Source organism: Gorilla gorilla, chromosome 10, assembly GCF_029281585.2.
Source record: "Gorilla gorilla gorilla isolate KB3781 chromosome 10, NHGRI_mGorGor1-v2.1_pri, whole genome shotgun sequence".
Classification (NCBI taxonomy): Eukaryota; Metazoa; Chordata; class Mammalia; order Primates; family Hominidae; genus Gorilla; species Gorilla gorilla.
This window is the reverse complement of record NC_073234.2, coordinates 23,860,928-23,881,854: the sequence shown is the minus strand read 5'-3', so window position 1 is coordinate 23,881,854 and position 20,927 is coordinate 23,860,928.

The following is a 20,927-nucleotide window of genomic DNA, read 5'->3' as shown; positions in this document are numbered from 1 at the left end:
TGCATTTCTCTGATGGCCAGTGATGATGAGCATTTTTTCATGTGTTTTTTGGCTGCATAAATGTCTTCTTTTGAGAAGTGTCTGTTCATATCCTTTGCCCACTTTTTGATGGGGTTGTTTGTTTTTTTCTTGTAAATTTGTTTGAGTTCATTGTAGATTCTGGATATTAGCCCTTTGTCAGATGAGTAGGTTGCGAAAATTTTCTCCCATGTTGTAGGTTGCCTGTTCACTCTGATGGTAGTTTCTTTTGCTGTGCAGAAGCTCTTTAGTTTAATTAGATCCCATTTGTCAATTTTGTCTTTTGTTGCCATTGCTTTTGGTGTTTTGGACATGAAGTCCTTGCCCACGCCTATGTCCTGAATGGTAATGCCTAGGTTTTCTTCTAGGGTTTTTATGGTTTTAGGTCTAACGTTTAAATCTTTAATCCATCTTGAATTGATTTTTGTATAAGGTGTAAGGAAGGGATCCAGTTTCAGCTTTCTACGTATGGCTAGCCAGTTTTCCCAGCACCATTTATTAAATAGGGAATCCTTTCCCCATTGCTTGTTTTTCTCAGGTTTGTCAAAGATCAGATAGTTGTAGGTATGTGGCGTTATTTCTGAGGGCTCTGTTCTGTTCCATTGATCTATATCTCTGTTTTGGTACCAGTACCATGCTGTTTTTGTTACTGTAGCCTTGTAGTATAGTTTGAAGTCAGGTAGTGTGATGCCTCCAGCTTTGTTCTTTTGGCTTAGGATTGACTTGGCAATGCGGGCTCTTTTTTGGTTCCATATGAACTTTAAAGTAGTTTTTTCCAATTCTGTGAAGAAAGTCATTGGTAGCTTGATGGGGATGCCACTGAATCTGTAAATGACCTTGGGCAGTATGGCCATTTTCACGATATTGATTCTTCCTACCCATGAGCATGGAATGTTCTTCCATTTGTTTGTATCCTCTTTTATTTCCTTGAGCAGTGGTTTGTAGTTCTCCTTGAAGAGGTCCTTCACATCCCTTGTAAGTTGGATTCCTAGGTATTTTATTCTCTTTGAAGCAATTGTGAATGGGAGTTCACTCATGATTTGGCTCTCTGTTTGTCTGTTGTTGGTGTATAAGAATGCTTGTGATTTTTGTACATTGATTTTGTATCCTGAGACTTTGCTGAAGTTGCTTATCAGCTTAAGGAGATTTTGGGCTGAGACAATGGGGTTTTCTAGATAAACAATCATGTCGTCTGCAAACAGGGACAATTTGACTTCCTCTTTTCCTAATTGAATACCCTTTATTTCCTTCTCCTGCCTGATTGCCCTGGCCAGAACTTCCAACACTATGTTGAATAGGAGCGGTGAGAGAGGGCATCCCTGTCTTGTGCCAGTTTTCAAAGGGAATGCTTCCAGTTTTTGCCCATTCAGTATGATATTGGCTGTGGGTTTGTCATAGATAGCTCTTATTATTTTGAAATACGTCCCATCAATACCTAATTTATTGAGAGTTTTTAGCATGAAGGGTTGTTGAATTTTGTCAAAGGCTTTTTCTGCATCTATTGAGATAATCATGTGGTTTTTGTCTTTGGCTCTGTTTGCGAGAGCCCCTCGGGGCTCGCCCCCCCACCTCACCGGGTCAGTAAAAAAACGATCAGAGTAGTGGTATTTCACCGGCGGCCCTGAGCGCGATTTTCTGTGACACACCAAATGGCTGCTCCCTTTCCGCCGCTGTTGAGGGTCGTTATCTTGATTATCCAGATCACCTAGAAAGTATCCGTATCCAGAATCAATAAGATCAACTCTCTGCTCCTCTGACAGCAGAAGGAGCAGGGCCACAAGGAACCAAAGAGCGTGGAAGGAAACGATGTGACAGGAAAGCTCAGAGAACGGCCACAGGGGGTCGTCAGCCGGTCTTCCAACCTGAATCATGAATAATTAATGAAGCGCAAATCAAAGGGGAATCGAGTTTCAGCCGGTGCAATTCATCCAACGGGAGATCGCCGGAGGGCCAACATGATTGAGAAACTGGGAGTCGGGTGCTGTGTCAAGGGGGACGCGACTGGTTCCAAAGCTCAAGAAGACCTTGGGTCACTTGGGCTACATGAGAAAACGCCCCAGTGTGCCGGTTCAGCATTCCGACTCCTGCCTGTCTCTTCCCGTCCAAGGAACACGGACCCTAACTCGTGCAGTTGCAGATGACCATGGGCAGAATTAGGGGACGTGGCACAAAAGTTCACCGACACGGGAGTTCCACAGAAGGTCCGGTGGATCTTCGCAAATCCAGAGACATGGCAATGGGACCCAGGGAATTAGAGCCTCACAGGCACCTGGGAGACTTTTCAGGCATAATGCCTAGAGTCGCTAGACGAGCTGAAAAAGGAGCCAGGCACTGAAGGACAAAGCGGTGTTGACTTTCTTCATCTGTGTTTCCCAGTGCAGTCCAATTCACTGTGGTAGAATTCATGTATTTATTTTCCGTCGGCTTGTATTTGCAAACTTTTGATGTTATTGATTTTTGGTTGGAGAGTTTCGGTTTGAAAAAGTAGATATTCTGAAGATGGAGGTTGTCCAAGATTGTATCTCAAGGTGAGTCTACTTGATGCCAGCGAAGCATACTTTGATATATAATGCATACGTTTGAATTATATTTTGTCTTTTTTACCACATTTTAAAAAATCACTTCGTGAAAAATGTCAGAGTTAGATACACCAATGTTAAATTTCTCATCACATGTCCAGAGGCACTGTAAAATGCAGTCTAGAATGCAAAATTCCCAGCCACTTCCATGTGGAACTTTCTGCAGAGTGGGATTGTATCCAGCGTTTTCAGGGGGCGCAGGTGTGGTACGAGCTGGTCCTTGGCTTCCTGCTGAAGTTGGAATCCTGCAGATAGCTTAGGGGCGGTTTCAGCCTGTCCCTTCTTTCCAGGTCATCACTAACCTTTCCTGAGCCCCCATGGGGACTCAGAACTTATCTAGAGTCACAGGCCGGCCTGGGATGCTGCCCTTGAGCCTCTGTGCTGTCCATGATGGTTCCATGCCACTGATCTGCTGGGACACATTCTGCCGAGGGATGGGCTGGCAGGAGCTGTCCCTACCTTTCTGAAAATCAGGGAGATTTCTGGTGTCTGAAGCCACATAGAAATATCTGTGGAGTCTCAGGTAGGCCAGGGATGCCATTCACAGGCTCCTATTCTTCCTCTTAATGGCAGCAAGAGTGATTTCTGAGTTTCCTAATTGACTTCAAAATAATTTTGTTGATTTTGTTGTGACAAAGACCACTCCTCTTTCTGTGGCATCCAGTTCACCTTTAGGGTTTTTTGGGATTATGTGGAAACTCTTGCATTTTTCCAGAGCCTCACTTCATAGTGGATGTTCTCAGGAATGCACGAGCTGATCCCTGCCTTGGTGGCATCTTGAAACATTGAGGGAGGCCCCTTAGGTCCAGGAGGCACTAGGAGGTCCATCAGGAATTGAGAGGGCATGCATCTGCCCATCTGTAGCTGGAACTTCTATTTGCCTTCAGAATGCAGATTCTTCCTGAACTAATAAATTATCTTCATCTTGGTGTAAGTAGCCACAATATAATAATTCATAGTAACTCTATGAATAAAAATAACTGAACATCAACAATGAAGATAATAATGACAATGTTAATTATTATAATATTAATAGTAAAAATAAAACAATGGCATTAGAGATTAGAGATTCCCCTAAGTGAAGGACAATGTACAGATATAGGGACACATGAGTTGTTTGGACTCAGAGTCCAATGAAACGTGTTCCTCAAAGGCAAAGGACAAGCAGCATAAGGAAAACACAAAGTTCATGGATGACCACATGGGCTACCTTGGAACTCATGTGGAAACACTGCAGGCAAAGTGTACCTGGTACTGGGAAAGCCCATCAGCCAGCCCCCACCCACCTTCATGAGGTAGGACAGCAGGATAATGGGGAAGGGGTCCATGCAAGGGATGCAAGGCTCGTGTCACACCTGATTCAAAGAAGCACTGCTTCTGACAGATGTTTATCTCCTAACACTGTGTCACCTCTAACTGCCTGGCTCCATGTCTGCCATCTGTTCTTCTTAGGTCACATGAGGGACAGACATTAGTGTCCACCTATCTGCATACAGAGCCATTGGAGGCCATTATCCTTGTTGCTTCCTCTTTGGAAAGGGGCAACATACATGGCAGATGCCATTCTCTGTCTCTTTGGAAAACTTTGTCAGCACATTTAAGGTTTTCTTCAGCCACAGAAAGCCACCTGCTTCAAAGTCTCATCCTCCACAAGTGGCAAGCACACAATCATTAATGGAGGCAAGGGGTACATAGGCTTTGCCATTTGATTCAGTTGGGACAAATAGGGGAGGACTTCTTAGCTCTACAGCTCTGTCCGTGTGGCCGGGTGACAATGTCAGGCTGCACTGCCATTAGACTTGTCCCTTTGCACATAAGGCTTCCCTCCAATCCTTTCCACAGATGTGGATCCTGACATCACTTCCTAATAAACATCGTGCACACTAAACTTCATCTATATCCAGTTCCCTGGGAACCAAACCTGTGATAAAAGTGAAAAGTTTCTAGGGAAAATAGGGTTTCCTTATCAGACAGGAATCAAATTCTGCTGAGCTAGAAAATAAAGTAAAGTCTGATGCCTCTCATGATTTTTTTTATTAGGACATTACCACTGCCAGCAAGAATTATGTGCATCAATTTATGGGGACAAACATCATATTGGAGTGGTATGAAGTTGTTGTGGGTTGAGGAGAAATGCTGATGAATGGACTTTACCCTCAACTTGGATTCAGGAGAGGACATAAAAACAGCTGGAAATAAAAGGTGTCCGAAAACATTTTTCTGGTTTTTCAAAACTTCAAATTTCAGGTTGGGAAACACTGTATGTTTAAATTCTAAAGGGATGTAGCATACTGAGAAGAAATAACTATAGACAAAGTGTCCATTTTATGAATAATACAATTTATGGTATGACAGGAGACCAAGGGACATAACACAATTTTGGAGTTAAAGAAATTAACAGACATTCTCGATAATTCCTCAGCTATTATGGCGGAGATGCTGGGACAATGGATGTCCATGTAGCAGTACTTTTTTTTTTTTTTTTTTTTTTCTGGGAGACGGAGTCTCACTCTGTAACCAGGCTGCGCTGCAATGGCGCAATCTCGGCTCACTGCAACCTCTGCCTCCCGGGTTCAAGCAATCCTCCTGCCTCAGCCTCCCAAGTAGCTGGGACTACAGGCACACACTACCACACTCAGCTAATTTTAAGACTTTTAGTACAGATGGGATTTCACCATGTTGGCTAGGATGGTCTCAGTTTCCTGATCTTGTGATCTGCTTGCTTTGGCCTCCCAAAGGGTTGGGATTACAGGTGTGAGCCACCATGCCTGGCCCTTGTGGCAGTACTTTTGAACTTAATGGCTGAAAGCATCCACCTCCAAACTTACGTATTACATCTGCAAAGGAGTACAAACCATGTGATAAATTTTAAAGGGAAGACAAGCCTGTGGGAATTCAACAGCCATGGCAATGTTTTGAACTTCTTTTTATTAAACATGTAAGAAGTAAGTGAAGTTCAAGACCTAACAGAATTGCCAGGAATTATCTGAGGAATTACCAAGATGACCATAGACACTATGAAATCCTTATGATGTCCTCTGCTGGAGTTTCCTCCTATAGCCAGCGATTTTAAGCAAGAAGCAAATGTCTCTGCAGGCATAAGAATTCAACCCAAATGTACTATTCAATTTTAAATGAGATGACAATAAAATTATGTGCTATATAGCAACAACTCTTTTTTTCTTTCAGACAGAGTCTTTCTCTGTTGCCTAGGCTGGAGTGCAGTGGGGCACTCTTGGCTCACTGCAATCTCTGCCTCCTGTGTTCAAGTGATTTTCCCACCTTTTTCACAATGTATCCTTATCCTCAAACTCATCCCAAGTAGCTGGGATTATAGGCCTGTGCCACCATGTCTGGCTGATTTTTGTATCAGCAAAATTATTTCTGGGGTGGAGAGTTAGGGATCTTTTTTCTCCCACACCCAAAAACATATTCTCCAAATGATCTGTCAATAGAAATAACCGATACCTATATTTGCTAACCTACCTTTTTCTTTCTTTAAATTCAGAACTAGAGTGGGGAAAAGTGATATGAAGAAGGTTCTCTTAATTTTCAACACAAGTTATGGGCTAGGCACTGTGCTAGGTGCTACAGATACGCACTAATACACCCACAATCGTTTTGCCTTATTGCCTTCTATGTTCTAATAATGCACCAAAAGAAAAGTATAGTTTAGCTTTTTATTTTTTTGAGATGGAGGTTAATTCTGTCACCCAGGATGGAATGCAGAGGCGGGATCTTGGCTCACTGCACCTTCTGCCTGCTGGGTTCAAGTGATTCTCCTGCCTCAGCCTCCTGAGTAGCTGGGATTACAGGCATGTGCCACCACACCCAGAAAATTTTTGTATTTTTCTGAAAGACAGCTTTCATCATGTTGGTCAGGCAGGTCTCAAACCCCTGGCCTCAAGTGATCCACCTATCTTGGCCTTCCAAACTGCTGGGATTACAGTCATGAGCCATAGTGCCCAGCCAAAGAGAGTAGCTTTAAATAGAAAATATGAAACTAAAAGAAACGTATGCTCAACAATTTTATACTGTATTTGGCCAGGTGCAGAAGATCGACTTGTAGTAATGTAAGGGAATAAGGTCAATTCACATCTAATTGTTTGGACAAGTCACCAGAAATCAAAAGTTAGAGGAGTTGTATCTTTTGAGGTGGGTTGCACAGGCAAGCAGCAAGTTGCTATCTCTCCAAAGTCCTAAACTGTTCTATTTGTCCTACTGTGGAAAAATGAGTCTTCAACTTGATTTCAATTTATATAGGAAAATGCTCAATAAAACTAATAAGGGCTACATTCCAGGACACAGCCAGACCACACATATACTGAACCTTGATTCTAGAGACACCTCCTGTTCAATGTAATTGGATTTTCAAGACAACAAAAATATAACTCTGACACAATATTGGAGAGCCAAAAGGAAAGGACATTTTGGGTTGAAATTTTTTCTTTTAAAAATGTGTCCTTGAGTTCTATTAAAAATAGCTGAAGCCTGGGAACAGCTCAAATGTCTATTGAGAGGAAATTGATAAATTATATGCATATTATAGAGTAATATTTATCAATAAATGGGAATAATCAACTCTATGAATTGACATCATGATCATGGATCAATTTAATCTTTCTAACCCCGAGGGGGGAAAGCTAAGCTAAAAAGTGTCCTATCATATAAATAAATGTATACAAAATTCTAGAATAGACAAACCTAATATAAGCTAAAAAAGTTCAGAAAAGCCAGGTGCGGTGGCTCATGCCTGTTATGTCAGCACTTTGTGAGGTGGGTGGATCGCATGAACTCAGGAGTTCAAGACCAGCCTGGCCAACATGCTGAAGCTACCCCATCTTTACCAAAAATACAAAAATTAGCCCAGTGTGGTGTGGTACGCAGGAACAGAAAACCAAATACTACATATTCTCATGTATAAGTGAGAGCTAAACATTGGGTTATACACTGTTTAGCTCTCACTTATATGGAAACAACAGACACTGGAGATTCTTAGAGGGAGGAGGGAGGGTTGGGTGCAAGGCCTGAAAAACTACCTATTGGGTATTATGTTCACTACATGTGTGATGAGATCATTCATACTCTAAACCTCAGCAGCACACAATACATCCATGTAACAAACCTGCACATGTATCCTCTGTGTCTAAAATAAAAATTAAAAATGTAAAAAATGAACAAAGATATATGAGCAGGCATTTCTCGAAAAAGGAGATACAAATGGACAACATATATATAAACAATTCTTACCCTCTCTAGTCATCACGGGAATGCAAATGAAAACTACCAAGAAATATCACCTCACACCTGTTAGAATAGCTATTATCAAAAAGATGGATGATAACAAGTGTTGGTAAGGATGTGGAGAAAAGGGAACATTTGTATACTGGTGGTGGGAATGTAAATTAGTATGGCCACCTTGGAAAATAGTATGGAGGTTTCTCAAAAAATTAACAATAAAAATACCATTTTGTTCCAGCAATCCCACTTATTTTATATATAATATAAATATCCATATATACATATAAATATATATATATGAAGTCATTGAAATCAGTATGTGAAAGAGATATCTGCGCTCCTATGTTCCTTTCAGCACTGTTCACAATAGTCAAGATCTATGAAGAAGACATACATGTTATCATTCATTCATGGATGGCTGAATTAATGTTTTATATATATATATATGCACAATGGAATATTATTCAGTATTATATAATAAAGAAACCCTGTCATTTGTGACAACATTGATGGATCTGAAGGGCATGAAGTCATGTGAAATAAACCAAACACAGAATGACAAATACTGTATGATTTCACTTGTATTTGAAATCTCAAAAAAACAAACTCAGAAGCAGAGGGTAGACTGGCCAGGAGCTGTGGTGCAGGTAAGTGTGTAGGTGTGATTACAGTACAAAGTTTTAGATATACCACATAAATAAGTTCAGGAAGTCTAATTTACAGCATAGTGCTTATAGCTATGAATACTGTATTGCATACTTAAAATATAATAGGAGGGTGAATTTTGTGTTAATTATTCTTACCAATAAAAATAATAATTAGAATGGGAGGGAGAACTTTGGGAGGTGCTGAATATGTTTATAATCTTGATGGCAGTGATGCTTTCACAATGTATCCTTATTCTCAAACTCACTGAGATATACGCATTAAATAGGTACAGCTTTTTGAATGTAATCATGTCTCAACAAAGTGTTTTTAAGGGGGGTTGGTTAAAAAATGTAAAAAGGAAGGGTAGATGTTCCTTTGCCCTTCTCTCATGCCTTTTTTCTCCCTGCTGTCTAGAATTCAGAAATAATGGGTGGGAATTTATCAGCCAAACTAGGACCTTTTCTAAAGTATAGCAGAGCAGAGAGCTGGAAGGGACCTGCATCCCTAATGATATTAGAAAGTATCTGTACTAGCCCTGAATGGTATAACTACAGGTTAACTTTAAGTGAAAAAGAAATCAACTTCTGCCTTGTTTAATCAAACTTATTCAGGCATTAATTTTATAAACATGTAGAGAATACATACTCCTTATGAGCAGAAACAATGTTTATGCCATATGGTCCATGATGGGTGTTCAATAATGTGTGATGATAATAATGAAGGCAATAGTGATAAAAAAAGAAAATAAAAAGCAGTGAAACAAAGTGGTTTAATAGCTATACATAGTAATTTTGTTGAAAGATTCTGCTGCTAATATTTTTCAATATTTTTGTATGCTGGTGCAAGTTAGGAAATTTACATTGTCTAATAAAAATTATTTATCAATTTATAAAACAGTAAAAATTTCATCGAATGGGGCTAAGAATCTGCATTGCAAACTAACTCAGTTGATTTTATGCACAGTAATTATTGAGAATCCCCTTATCTAGATCCAGTGGATCTGGACCTACATAGGTGCTATCAAGACTTAAGGAAGACAATTTGCCTGACTCTATCCATACCTCCAGTTAGTAATAGATCTAGAGATTTAGAACTGAAATCCAGACCTCCTGCTTCCATGTGCAGTGACATTTCACTGTCCTGTTTTGCTTCACTTGATGAAGAGGATTTGAGAATAAATGACCATATGATTCAACTCCTCCTCAGCTCTGAGGAATATAGCCCTGTCCTGGCAAACAAGAAGCTCCTGCAGTAGTAGAGGAGGCAAATATACGTTCACTAATCTAACATACAAGGCAGTAGGCACTGGACCATAAACAAGGCACTGTGGGGGTTCAGACCAGGGGCAAAGTGGGGATTAATAGGGCTAGTAAACTCTGGGAAGTGTTCACTAACAAAATGTCTAATCATTAACTAAATCAGAAGTTTTCTCAACATGGCCTAATTAATTGTAACTTAATATAAATGGTTGTTTGTTCATAAACCTTAATCTTTTGCCAAAATATTTGTAGCTTATGTTCCCATTTAACAAGGTTTTCTGGTCAAAACTGTGCACCCACATCATTCTAATGAACTTAGTGTCCAATAAAACGTGGACTCTCAGTCGTCCCATGAAGGTTATTTTGTGTGCATAGTACATCTCTGTGAATATGCCTAATGAGGTATGGAAGGACACTTATTATCCAAACAGAGACATTCCACTGGTGCTAGAGAGTCACAGACGGAAGTTTTCTCTGCCTACTGGAAATAAAGCCAAGCTTTCTTCTTTCCTCAGCCATGAGGACTGCTGTCCTCCTCTTTATCATTCTCTTTTTTTTTTTTTATGAGCCAAGCTCCACCAAATAACAAGATAAACTTTGTGTAAGACTTGGTAAGAGTAGAGTGTCTGACACCTTATGGTGCTATAACACTCAAAGCAAAAGCAAAATCGCCTAGGACCAGAAAAGGGAGTCACATAGGAAATCTAGAAGGCCTATTGGCTGAGAGACCTGCAGCCTCATCGTTCATTAGCTCTCCATAGCAACGCTCACATGAAATGAAGTCAGTGGTGTTTCAAGTGCTTGAAACCCTCTTTACTCTACTTCTAAATGTGAATTAATTAGGCAAGTTTACTAGCAGTTACTAGACCTCAAAAGCAAAATAATCTGGCATTATCCTACTAAATATTGGTCTCCATAACTCCTCTATTTTCTTTTGGAAAAGTTAGTTAGTCTAAGACATTTGGCATAAAGGCTATGCCAAAGCTTTGGTGGGGTCAGCCAGGAAGGATTCGTGGGGGTCTCCTTGGAAATATTGCAATAATCTAACAAATCTTCAACCTATTGCCCCTCAGTACTGTTGGTCCCCTGTACTGGACTTTTCCCCTTAAGTTTGATTCCATTTCCTAACATTATCCTTCCCTCTTCCTCCTCAGCAACTAGTCTTCTAAATTAGAACTTAAACACAATGACCAGATATGACCCTGCAACAGAGCATGCCCTTCTGCATTAAGCATGCAATCATGAATCACAGGTATAAGACCCCTTGAACAGACACGGTTTTGGTGATTCTGTGTAGGACTTATTGCTTTTACCCAAGAAGATGATCAGGCATCCTAAGTAGATCAGAAAATTTTCTGGAGCTCTTGACTGTGTATAGGCAAGAAAGATTAAGCAACCTGTTGCCTTATATGAGGCAAACTATCTTCTCATATTTTCTTTTGAATTCAGGATTTCAAGGTTGGGGAAGGAATGGGAAAGTAGCCATGGACATGTGAGAATGTGGATGATCCTTGTACATTGTCAGGGATGGTCAAATTCTATGCTTTATGTTGTTTGCTAAAAGACAATTTCCAAAGTTTTCAACAGAAAATATGGTGGCACACATGCCTATTCTTGGTGAACCCAGACTTTTCTATCTAGTCTGTGATAGTAAATTTAAAAGGACAGCTTAGGGTAAATGAATCCTTCAAGTTATAAAGATGAAGGGCAGTTTTTGGGCAATTCCCATTTTGCTGTAGGAAAACTAATCTGGAAGAAGTAAAAGGGAGAGATTGAAGTGGAGAGAACGGAGATGGAAAATGAGTTCAGTTGATCAAATTTTTGTTAAGCGCCCACTGTAGGTGGGGCCCTTACAAGGAAACAAGCAGACAAAGAACAAAAGCGTGTGATGGCCTTGCTCTTAATAAGCCGGAGGCCAGTCACCTGGATTGCTACATACCAGGAAGACGTCAACAAGCCCCTACAATACAGCACTGGCATAGGATGAAGAAGAGGTTTCTTTCTATGAGATAAATAGCACACAACCAAAAAAGAAAGCCAAAAGATACACAAGGCTCGAAAACCGAAGGCACCAACCCTTAAGAGATCTGATTGTTGGTGGTGACTTTGGAAGGAAAATTATTATTAGGATTATTTTAGTACTAAGAGTTTTGAGCTGTCTATCCAAGATTGTCATCTGCACCTCTGCCTTAGGTAATACTGTGTGTGTGTGTGTGTGTGTGTGTGTGTGCGTGTGTGTGCCTTTGCATGTGTTTGAAATATATTCTGTATCCCACACTCCACACAGGTTTGGGGCTGATCTGAAACTATACTCTTAGGGATGGGGTTAAGCTACTCTATCACATTGTGAAGAGTTGATATGTAAGAGACTCTTAATCTTTTATAAATTACCTTTAAAATGTTTCCTTTTCTGTGAAGGGAAGAATAAGAATTTGTAAACAAATGCAAAAATATCTTTAACTAAACAAAAGAACAGTTCGTTAGCCTTGTTATGATTAGCAGAGAGGATAGCTGCAGACACTGTAAAATCACTCAGCAACAAGATTTGACAAAACCTTAAATATGGCTCTATTTTTCCTGTTTTATAGAGGAAAATATTAAGGCTCTGGGAACTGAAGTGTTTTTCCCAACAGTGGAGTAAATGTCAGAGTCAAGGCTGGGTTTTACATCCCAGCTTTCCCTATACATTCCACCCTATGTTTCTGTTGTGCTGTTCCTTTGTGTGATTCCGTAAAGCCTGCTTAAAGGTGATACCATATCAAATTGTATTAACTCAGTAGCACACAACACCAGGGAATTGATTTATAAGATGTTTATCCTTGTGGCATTGCTGAAGACCCATCTGATTAGTAGTTATCAAGTAGTCATCCTGGCTAAATATATGGGTTTGATTTTTACTTTTGAAAATGAAAAATATTTTAAAATATATGTCTTACATCCATATCCCAGGAAATTCTAATCAAGTTTTAAAACTTCCAAATTTAGATAAACTAACAGCTTTTTTGTTTTAATTTTCTCTCAATGAAAATAGAAGAAACTAATTGGATAGAACAGCACAGCAGAAGCATTACTTACAGCCAAAAATGGGATACAACAAGACTGAAGAAGAAAATGCAAGACAGTGCTTAAAAAAGCAGTCTAATGAAAAGTGAGGTCTCCTCTGGATGTCCTTAGGTAGACATTGCAGCAGAACTGTAAAGTTTTTCTGGAAGGCTGGGGAAGAGAGGAGGAAACAGAGAAGGGGCAAGAGGAGAAAATAGAATGAGGCTCAGAATACCAAGCCTTAGTGCTGTCCCTATCGCCTTCCTCGCTAGATCACTGGGTGATCCTGGGCAAGTTTCTTCCTTTCCCTCAGCTCATTTCCTCATCTGTAATGTAAGTGACTAGACAAGATAGCCTATGATGTTCATTGTAACTCTAACTTTTCTTCCCAAAGCAAATAGCCGGAAAAGACACTGTGCTTACAATATGCAACAAATAAAAACAAAAGATTTTTTAAAACCCCTAGTGTAACTTGAATTCTTACAAATAAGCAATGGTACATCATAATTTTACAAAGCCCTTTTGTGATTTCGTTTTTAAAATCACGTCAAGTTTTATTTTACTTCATAATAAGATAATGGGAGATAAGTGTTAAACGGGTTCATAAAAGAATGTTTGTAAAAGACGCAATAATCCAAAATAGGTAATTGTTATATTAGTAGTTCCCTTTACTGGGGGGGAACAGATAAAAAAGTGTTAGGAAAAGCTTCATAAAGTGGATTATATAGAATGTGCTTTAAAAGAGTTTGGTGTTTTATTGAGTGGGGAAAGAGCAATATGGGGAGTTATTGTTCAAGGGTTAAAGCTATACAAAATGAGTCAATTACAGAGATAGGCTCCAAAACATAGTACCTATAGTTAACAATGAGGTATTTTGTATTTAACAATTTGTTAAGAGGGTCGATCTTAGGGGTTCTGACAACAACAACAACAACAAAGGGACGTAGGAAACATTTGGAGGTGATAGATATATTATTACCTAGATATTGGTGTGGTAACAAGATAATATATATGTGCAAACTTGCCAAACTATATCCATTAATTATGTACTGTTTGTGTATAACAGTTTTACTTCAGTTCCTGCTATATTGCCTGGCAAACAATAGATGTATAAAGTGAGATCAATGATTATTGCATGTGCATGTCAAAAATAATAAAGAAAGCAGGTGACAATAAAGACATCCTGAATCTTTGGGAAATAAATAACATTCACCTGCTTTCTCATCCATTGAGATATCACCACATTTATGTACTTGTGTGTCCCTGGAAGTTTCCTGTGGGAGATTTAGTTATTCTCTTTTCGTTAGGCTCTACTGACCAAGAACAAATCACAGACTCAGAGAGCATCATAAAAAGGCCCAGACCCACGATGCCCAGAGAATCCAGGCTCAACCCATATTGATGCTGGCCCTTCAGCCATGAGACTCCATTTGCTTCTCCTTATTCTCCTTCTTTTTTCAATTCTCTTATCCCCAGGTAAGTTGGTAGCTGATTACTATAAGGTTCTGCAGATGAGAAGGCTATATCCCTGGCCAGACAAGATCCTAGAATCAGTCCTGTGGGTTCAAGAACCTAATATTTACAGCTTCACTAGGATTATAATAGGGAAAAATAGAAAAGAGACTCATTTAGCAGTAGCTCCTGTTGATAAGATTCCATCCATGTCTTTTGACCTAGTGAGTGGATATAATAATAGATGCTGCTGAAATTCAATCCTGTCAGATGAAACTGCCTGCATATAAATTTCCATGCCCCACCAAGCATCTCAAGATACAAAGTAAGGATACAACAGAACATGACCTCAATGAGATGCCTTTGCGGGACATGGAAATTTATATGCAGGCAGTTAGATCTGACAGGATTGAATTTCTATGGCATCTATTGTTATATTCACTTACTAGGTCAAAAGAGATGGATGGAATCCTATCAATAGGAGCTACTGCTAAATGAGTGTTGACAAATCTGAAAGTTTCATTCTAAGAGACAAACAGAAAAATTATAATCCTAGAATAAGTGAAAATTATATGAGAGACTTTTCAAAATAAATTATGTTTTATGTGGTTATGAATAAAAAATGATTTGCAAAGTGAAACTGAGGACCAGAAAGGAGAGTTAAAGGAACTTCAGACAAGTGAGTTAATAAGGAGCAAAGACACCAAGAAGTGCTGCTCATGTTATATTACAGGTAACCACACAGAAATGGGTAACATAACTTTCAATACAAAAATGGCTAAAATTTAATGGCTAAGCACGCATTTTGGGGGCTTTTGGAAAAAAAACAGCATAATAACCCTAAAGAAGATAAAGGGAAAATTATAAATACAAAATATAAACTAATGAAACAAATGAGAAAAAACTAGTATTTTAAAAAATGTTTTTCAAAAAGTCTAATACACTTTATAATAACCTGGCAACACTGAACAGGAGAAAATGAGAACATGCTTAAAATAACTATTGCAGGAATGAAAGGTTAATATCAAAACAGATGTTTCAGAGATTCAAATAATTTTTAAATTTGTGTATTATATTCCCTCTTCGCTGTGTACTTGGGGATTTTCCTGTTGCAGTTCACTATATCATGACTGTGTCATCAATTTTGATGCTAGTAAATTATTACCATGAGCATACAAATATGCTGTTGTTTTTCTGATCTAAGAAAAAGAATGTCCTTGCTTTTCTTCTGATGCCAGCTGTCATCCCATTTTTTGCTCTACTTTTCAGCAAAACATCTTAAAATAGTTGTCCATACTCTCTGTCTTCAATTCCTCTCCTCTCATTGTTTCTTAAATATATCCCAATCAGGCTCTCTCCCCCTTTTTCGATCATGATATTGACACCACTTTTGTCAAAGTTACGAATAATCTCCACATTGCTAGATCCAATGATCATTTTTCACTACAACTTTAATTGGTCTATTAGCAGCATTTGACACAAATAATCACTTCCTTCTTCACAGTATAATTTCTTCACTTGGCTTCCAGGACAGCACACTCACTTGATTCTCAGCCTATCTCACCGGAGGTACCACTTTGGCTTCCTTTGTTTCTTCCTCATCTTTTTGCATCACACCTCCTATTGGAGAGCTCCAGAGCTCTGTTCCTGGTCCTCTTCTCTTTTCCCTCACCACACACTCTTTGGAGGGGCTGAGCAAGTCTCATCCCTTTAAATTCTCCTTTTGGACTTCCTTTTGAACTCCAGGCTTATAATAAATTATCCAACTGCATAACTGATATATCTACTTGGACACTTGATTTCAAAAGTAATATATATCCAAAACTGAACTCACGATTTTCCCTCAGAAACCTCTACATACAGATTTTCTCTTCTTGCAGAGTGCCATGGTCAGCATTGGAGCTTCTCTTAGCTTTCCTGTCCACTTTCATCTTCAGTAAGCCTCTATCTCTGCACCTCAAGAATCTCTCAGGGCTCCCATCCCTTGCCCAATCACGGGCAGTAGCTGCCTCACACTCAGTGAAAGACCAGAGAATCTACTCTCAGCTACCTGCCCTCCCCTGCCTTCAGACCTCATCAGGCCTCTCTTCTTATGCACCTGTGAGAAAAGATAGTGAAGGGGGGATTCTCTCAGCTCCCCAGCCCACTCCCCAGTAACAGAGGATTTTCCCCGATTCTCACAGAGCGACCTTTACCTTTCTCTGACCTCAAATTACAGCAGTTCCTATATGCCAGTCCCTCAAAAGTGTCTCAGGTAGTTCTCCTGCTCTCCATCTGATCTTACCTAGGAGCACACAAGATAGGTCATGAAAAAACCATTAGTGGGGTCGGGCGCGGTGGCTCACGCCTGTAATCCCAGCACTTTGGGAGGCCGAGGCACTGTAATCCCAGCACTTTGGGATCACAAGGTCAGTGGCCAACACGGTGAAACCCTGTCTCTACTAATACAAAAAATTAGCAGGGTGTGGTGGCACGTGCCTGTAGTTCCAGCTACTCGGGAGGCTGAGGCAGGACAATCGCTTGAACCCTGGAGGTGGAGGTTGTAGTGAGCCGAGATCATGCCATTGCACTCTAGCCTGGGTGACAGAGTGAGACTCCGTCAAAAAAAAAAAAAAAAAGGAAGAAAAGAGAGAAAGAAAGAAAGAAAGAAAGAAAGAAAGAAAGAAAGAAAGAAAGAAAGAAAGAGAGAGAAAGAGAAAGAGAAAGAAGAAAAGCATTAAAGCATTAGTGAGTGAGTGAGTGTGTTTGGGCCCCTACAGATGCTAAACTATCACAAGCCCACATTCAGCCTTTCAACATTTGCTTGAGGTTCACTTGTTTCCTTCTTATCTCCATCAAGGGCAGCTTCCTCCTGCTTCTGCTGCTGCAACTCAGGTACACACAAATCATCTGTGGATCCGTTCTTTTTTCAGTAGGGCTTCATTACTCTGAATTTAAGTTAATTAGCTTTTTTTGAGACCTCAGCTCTGTCTTTTAAAATGAAATCTATGATCTATAGATTATCCAGCTTATTCTGTTTGTCAGGGCAAGAGCATTTTTCTATAGCTTTCTAAACTCTAAACAAAAGTAAAAGTTCACTTCTTTTCAGAATCCCCCCATGTCAGAAAGTATTACTATTATCATCAGTTTAGTGATATTTATGGAATTCCAAGTTGACTCTGAGATCAGCTTTTGGGTTAAATTCTTTCTTCCTGATATATAGCCTTTGAAATTTTATTTGCTGCAGATCTCTTGATAGTGAACAATTTTAGTTTTTAGTCAATTTCATATTGTTATTTTTGTTCTTGAAAGACAGCATTACTGAGTACCCAATTCTATACTAACAGTTATTTTCTCTCAACATTTGTTGATACTAGTTTACTTATTTTTAGTTTTTGCTTTATTATAATAATCAGATAAATATTATTTCATTATAAATTGTCCTTTTTTCAATGTTTGTATGGTCTGGTCTTTGGTTTTAATGTTTTATAATTTATAATTTAACTAATGTGAATTTATTTTTATATCATCTGTTAGAAATACATTCTTTGAATCCATGGATTTATACTTTTTCCTAATTACTTTTTGAGAATCTCTTGAAATGGTGAATCCTCTTACACTTCTCTCCCCCCATATCTGAATTAAATAAATGTTAGACCTTGTGTTTCCATGCTACATTCTGGGTATATCATTTAAGCATTTTTTTCTTTACTAATTATCCTGTTACCTATATCCAATATATCATTAATAACTTGCATTTATTTTTAAATTTTTTTTTATTCAGACCTGCCTTTTTGTTTTGTTTTGTTTTTTTGGAGACAGAGTCTCCCTCTGTTGCCCAGGCTGGAATGCAGTGGTGCAATCTCGGCTCACTGCAACCTCCACCTCCCGGGTTCAAGTGATTCTCCTGCCTCAGCCTCCTGAGTAGCTGGGACTACAGGTGCCCACCACCATGTTCAGCTAATTTATATATATATATACACTTTTTTTTTAGTAGAGACAAGTTTTCACCATCTTGGGCATGCTGTTCTTGAACTCCTGACCTCGTGATCCACCCGCCTCGGCCTCCCAAAGTGCTGCGATTACAGGCATGAGCCACCACGCCCAGCCAGACCTGCCCATTTTTTCTATCATCTATATTGTTTTACTATTGTTTTTACATCTTTGTAATAGTAGATTGTTTCTTTAAACAATCGATACACAGCTGCTTAATTATTTCTCCACATTGACAATTTCAATACATTTAGTTTTCAAGGATTTAAATGTGCTATTCATTTCATTAACTTTTATTCATGGTGTCTTGCTTACCTGATCATTTTTAATACTGAACTCATTGCTCATCCTTAATCTGCCATCATTCTACGGTCTGAAATGAGAATGTTATTATCCAAACTTCCTCTGTGAAACTGACTCAATGCTTTATCTCAATATAGAAGTTCCAGGATTAACGAACTGGAATTTCTGATGGCCCAAGAGTCAGTAGTACCACCGTTAGCATTGCTGATAATAGCAGATCTTCCCAGAAGATCTGGGAAACCCTCACACCCCTCCATCAGCTAGCCAATACAAAGTGCCCAGTGCTCAAGCTCCAGTTCACAGACTATTTCTGTGTTTGAAAGAGGAGATATTTTAAGAACTTGCCTAACCGTTTTCAAGAATAGAAATGTTTCAAAGAGATCCTCTAAAATGTATTTGTTCGATAGCAGCAGTCATTTGAGAGCAGCTAACTTGCAGTCATGGCCAAAAGCCTAAATCTTTCTTTCATTCTAATCACACCTATATTGTATCTTACAGAGATATCTCAGATTCAGATGTATTCATACTGTTCTATGATTTGGGACACTGCTATAGATTCTTCAAAATGTTACAACATTCCAATGGTATTTTGGGAGGTATAGAAGTAGAGGGAAAACAATGGGCTCAAGTCTCCCCTGACTTCTCTTCTTACAACATATTTCATTGTCCAAAACTTTTAGAACTATATTAATACAACATTGACAGTGGGTATTCTTCTTTTTCTTCTGATTTTAATAAGATTGAAGGAAGTGTTTTGCTATGAAATTGCTATATGGGTTGTAATCAGACAAATTTTGACTTTGTAAAGGCAATATTCTTCTCATTATTTTAAAATGTTTACCAGGATTCACAGTATTATTTTCAATTCTCCCCGTTCAAAGGCATATTTAAATAACTTGATGAAAGGGGAATATTATATATGTTACTCTGCTATGGAAACAGAAAAACCACCACCAAATTGTATTCTAGATACTTTGTACACCAATTGCACCATCTTTTTTTATCTAAGACATTCAATTCTTCCACAGGTGGGAGCACATGAATTAGTATCATTTACTACTTGTAGTTTTCACTACAGACTTTCAGACTTATGGTGCTTAAAGGAAATAGAATGCTTCTAGCTGGGTTTAAAAGCTACAAATAAACAGAGGAAATATACACTATTTTGAAAGTACCACTTGAGTATTATGTACGTATTTCAATATTATGTTGCTAATTTTAATTGTTCAAGGTTAAAGAGCTTAAACCTCCTCCTCATGCATTCCTGAATCATCCATTACTCCCACACATACGTTGTTTGATACAGCATAAACCTAAGTAAGTAAAGATGTGGCAAAATGAAAAATAATAAAATAATGTGATACCATTCTCATCTAGGAATGACATCAGTAGACAGAGGTGAATAAAATAATGTGATTATAATTTTAAAAATCATATTTAATAGGATCCATTTATTATTAAATGAACATTAAATTACTTAATGTATAATAAATCCTTAACACAATGAAAACTCTTAATGCAGAGTGAGACCAAAATGAAGGTATTAACTGTTTTCTTCCTAATCCTTGCTTTAGTTGTTCTTTCCACCAGATCGTCACTTTATTTGAAGGATATTGTAATAGCACAAAGCCATCAGCTTTACCATTAGAGAGATCCTCATTAAATTATCTTTGTTGTAATAAAGGTCATCTGGAGGAAATACTGGTCTGAATACGATAATAAATGTTAAGCTTTCTAGTATTTTCCACTTTTAGACACAAATTGAAAGAATCATTTATAATGTCAAAAACACTTTTTTCTAACCTATTCTATGACTAAGACACTATTAGCAATTAAAGTAGATAGATCAAATCTAAATGTGGAGAGAAAAAGTAATTTCTACTTATGTTTAAACAGATGAAAGCATGAATAAATTGAAAGCCTGAAATATTAGCTTGGGGGAATAACGTCACTTTCAGGGAGCAGGAGCAGGATATACCAGCCTTTAGCTCTACACACTCCCCCCAAGAAAAAAATATATAGATAGTTATGTACAAACCAAAATAGCCCTGGGAGGGTTCAAGGGACCATTCAAGAAACTATGGCAACACAGTGAAGCCAAAAAAAAAACAAAAAAAGAGAGAGAGAAAGAGAGAGTGAAAGAAAAAAAATAGCCATATAGAAAAAACAGCTGCTGAAATCAGCATACCTGAGATGCGAGAAACATCTTTTTTGGCTAGAAACAAAAGCAGAAAGGGACTATCTGTATCAGCCACAAGGTGGAACCACCATGGTCCTCAGTAACCCACTCTGGCAGAAGACACTGGCATTTTTTGCCACTGGAGTAAGCAACATCCCTTTCTGACAGAAAACCCAGAGAAAAAGATGAAGATGTACCATCTCCTCCCACATCCCTTTTCCCCACCAAAAATGC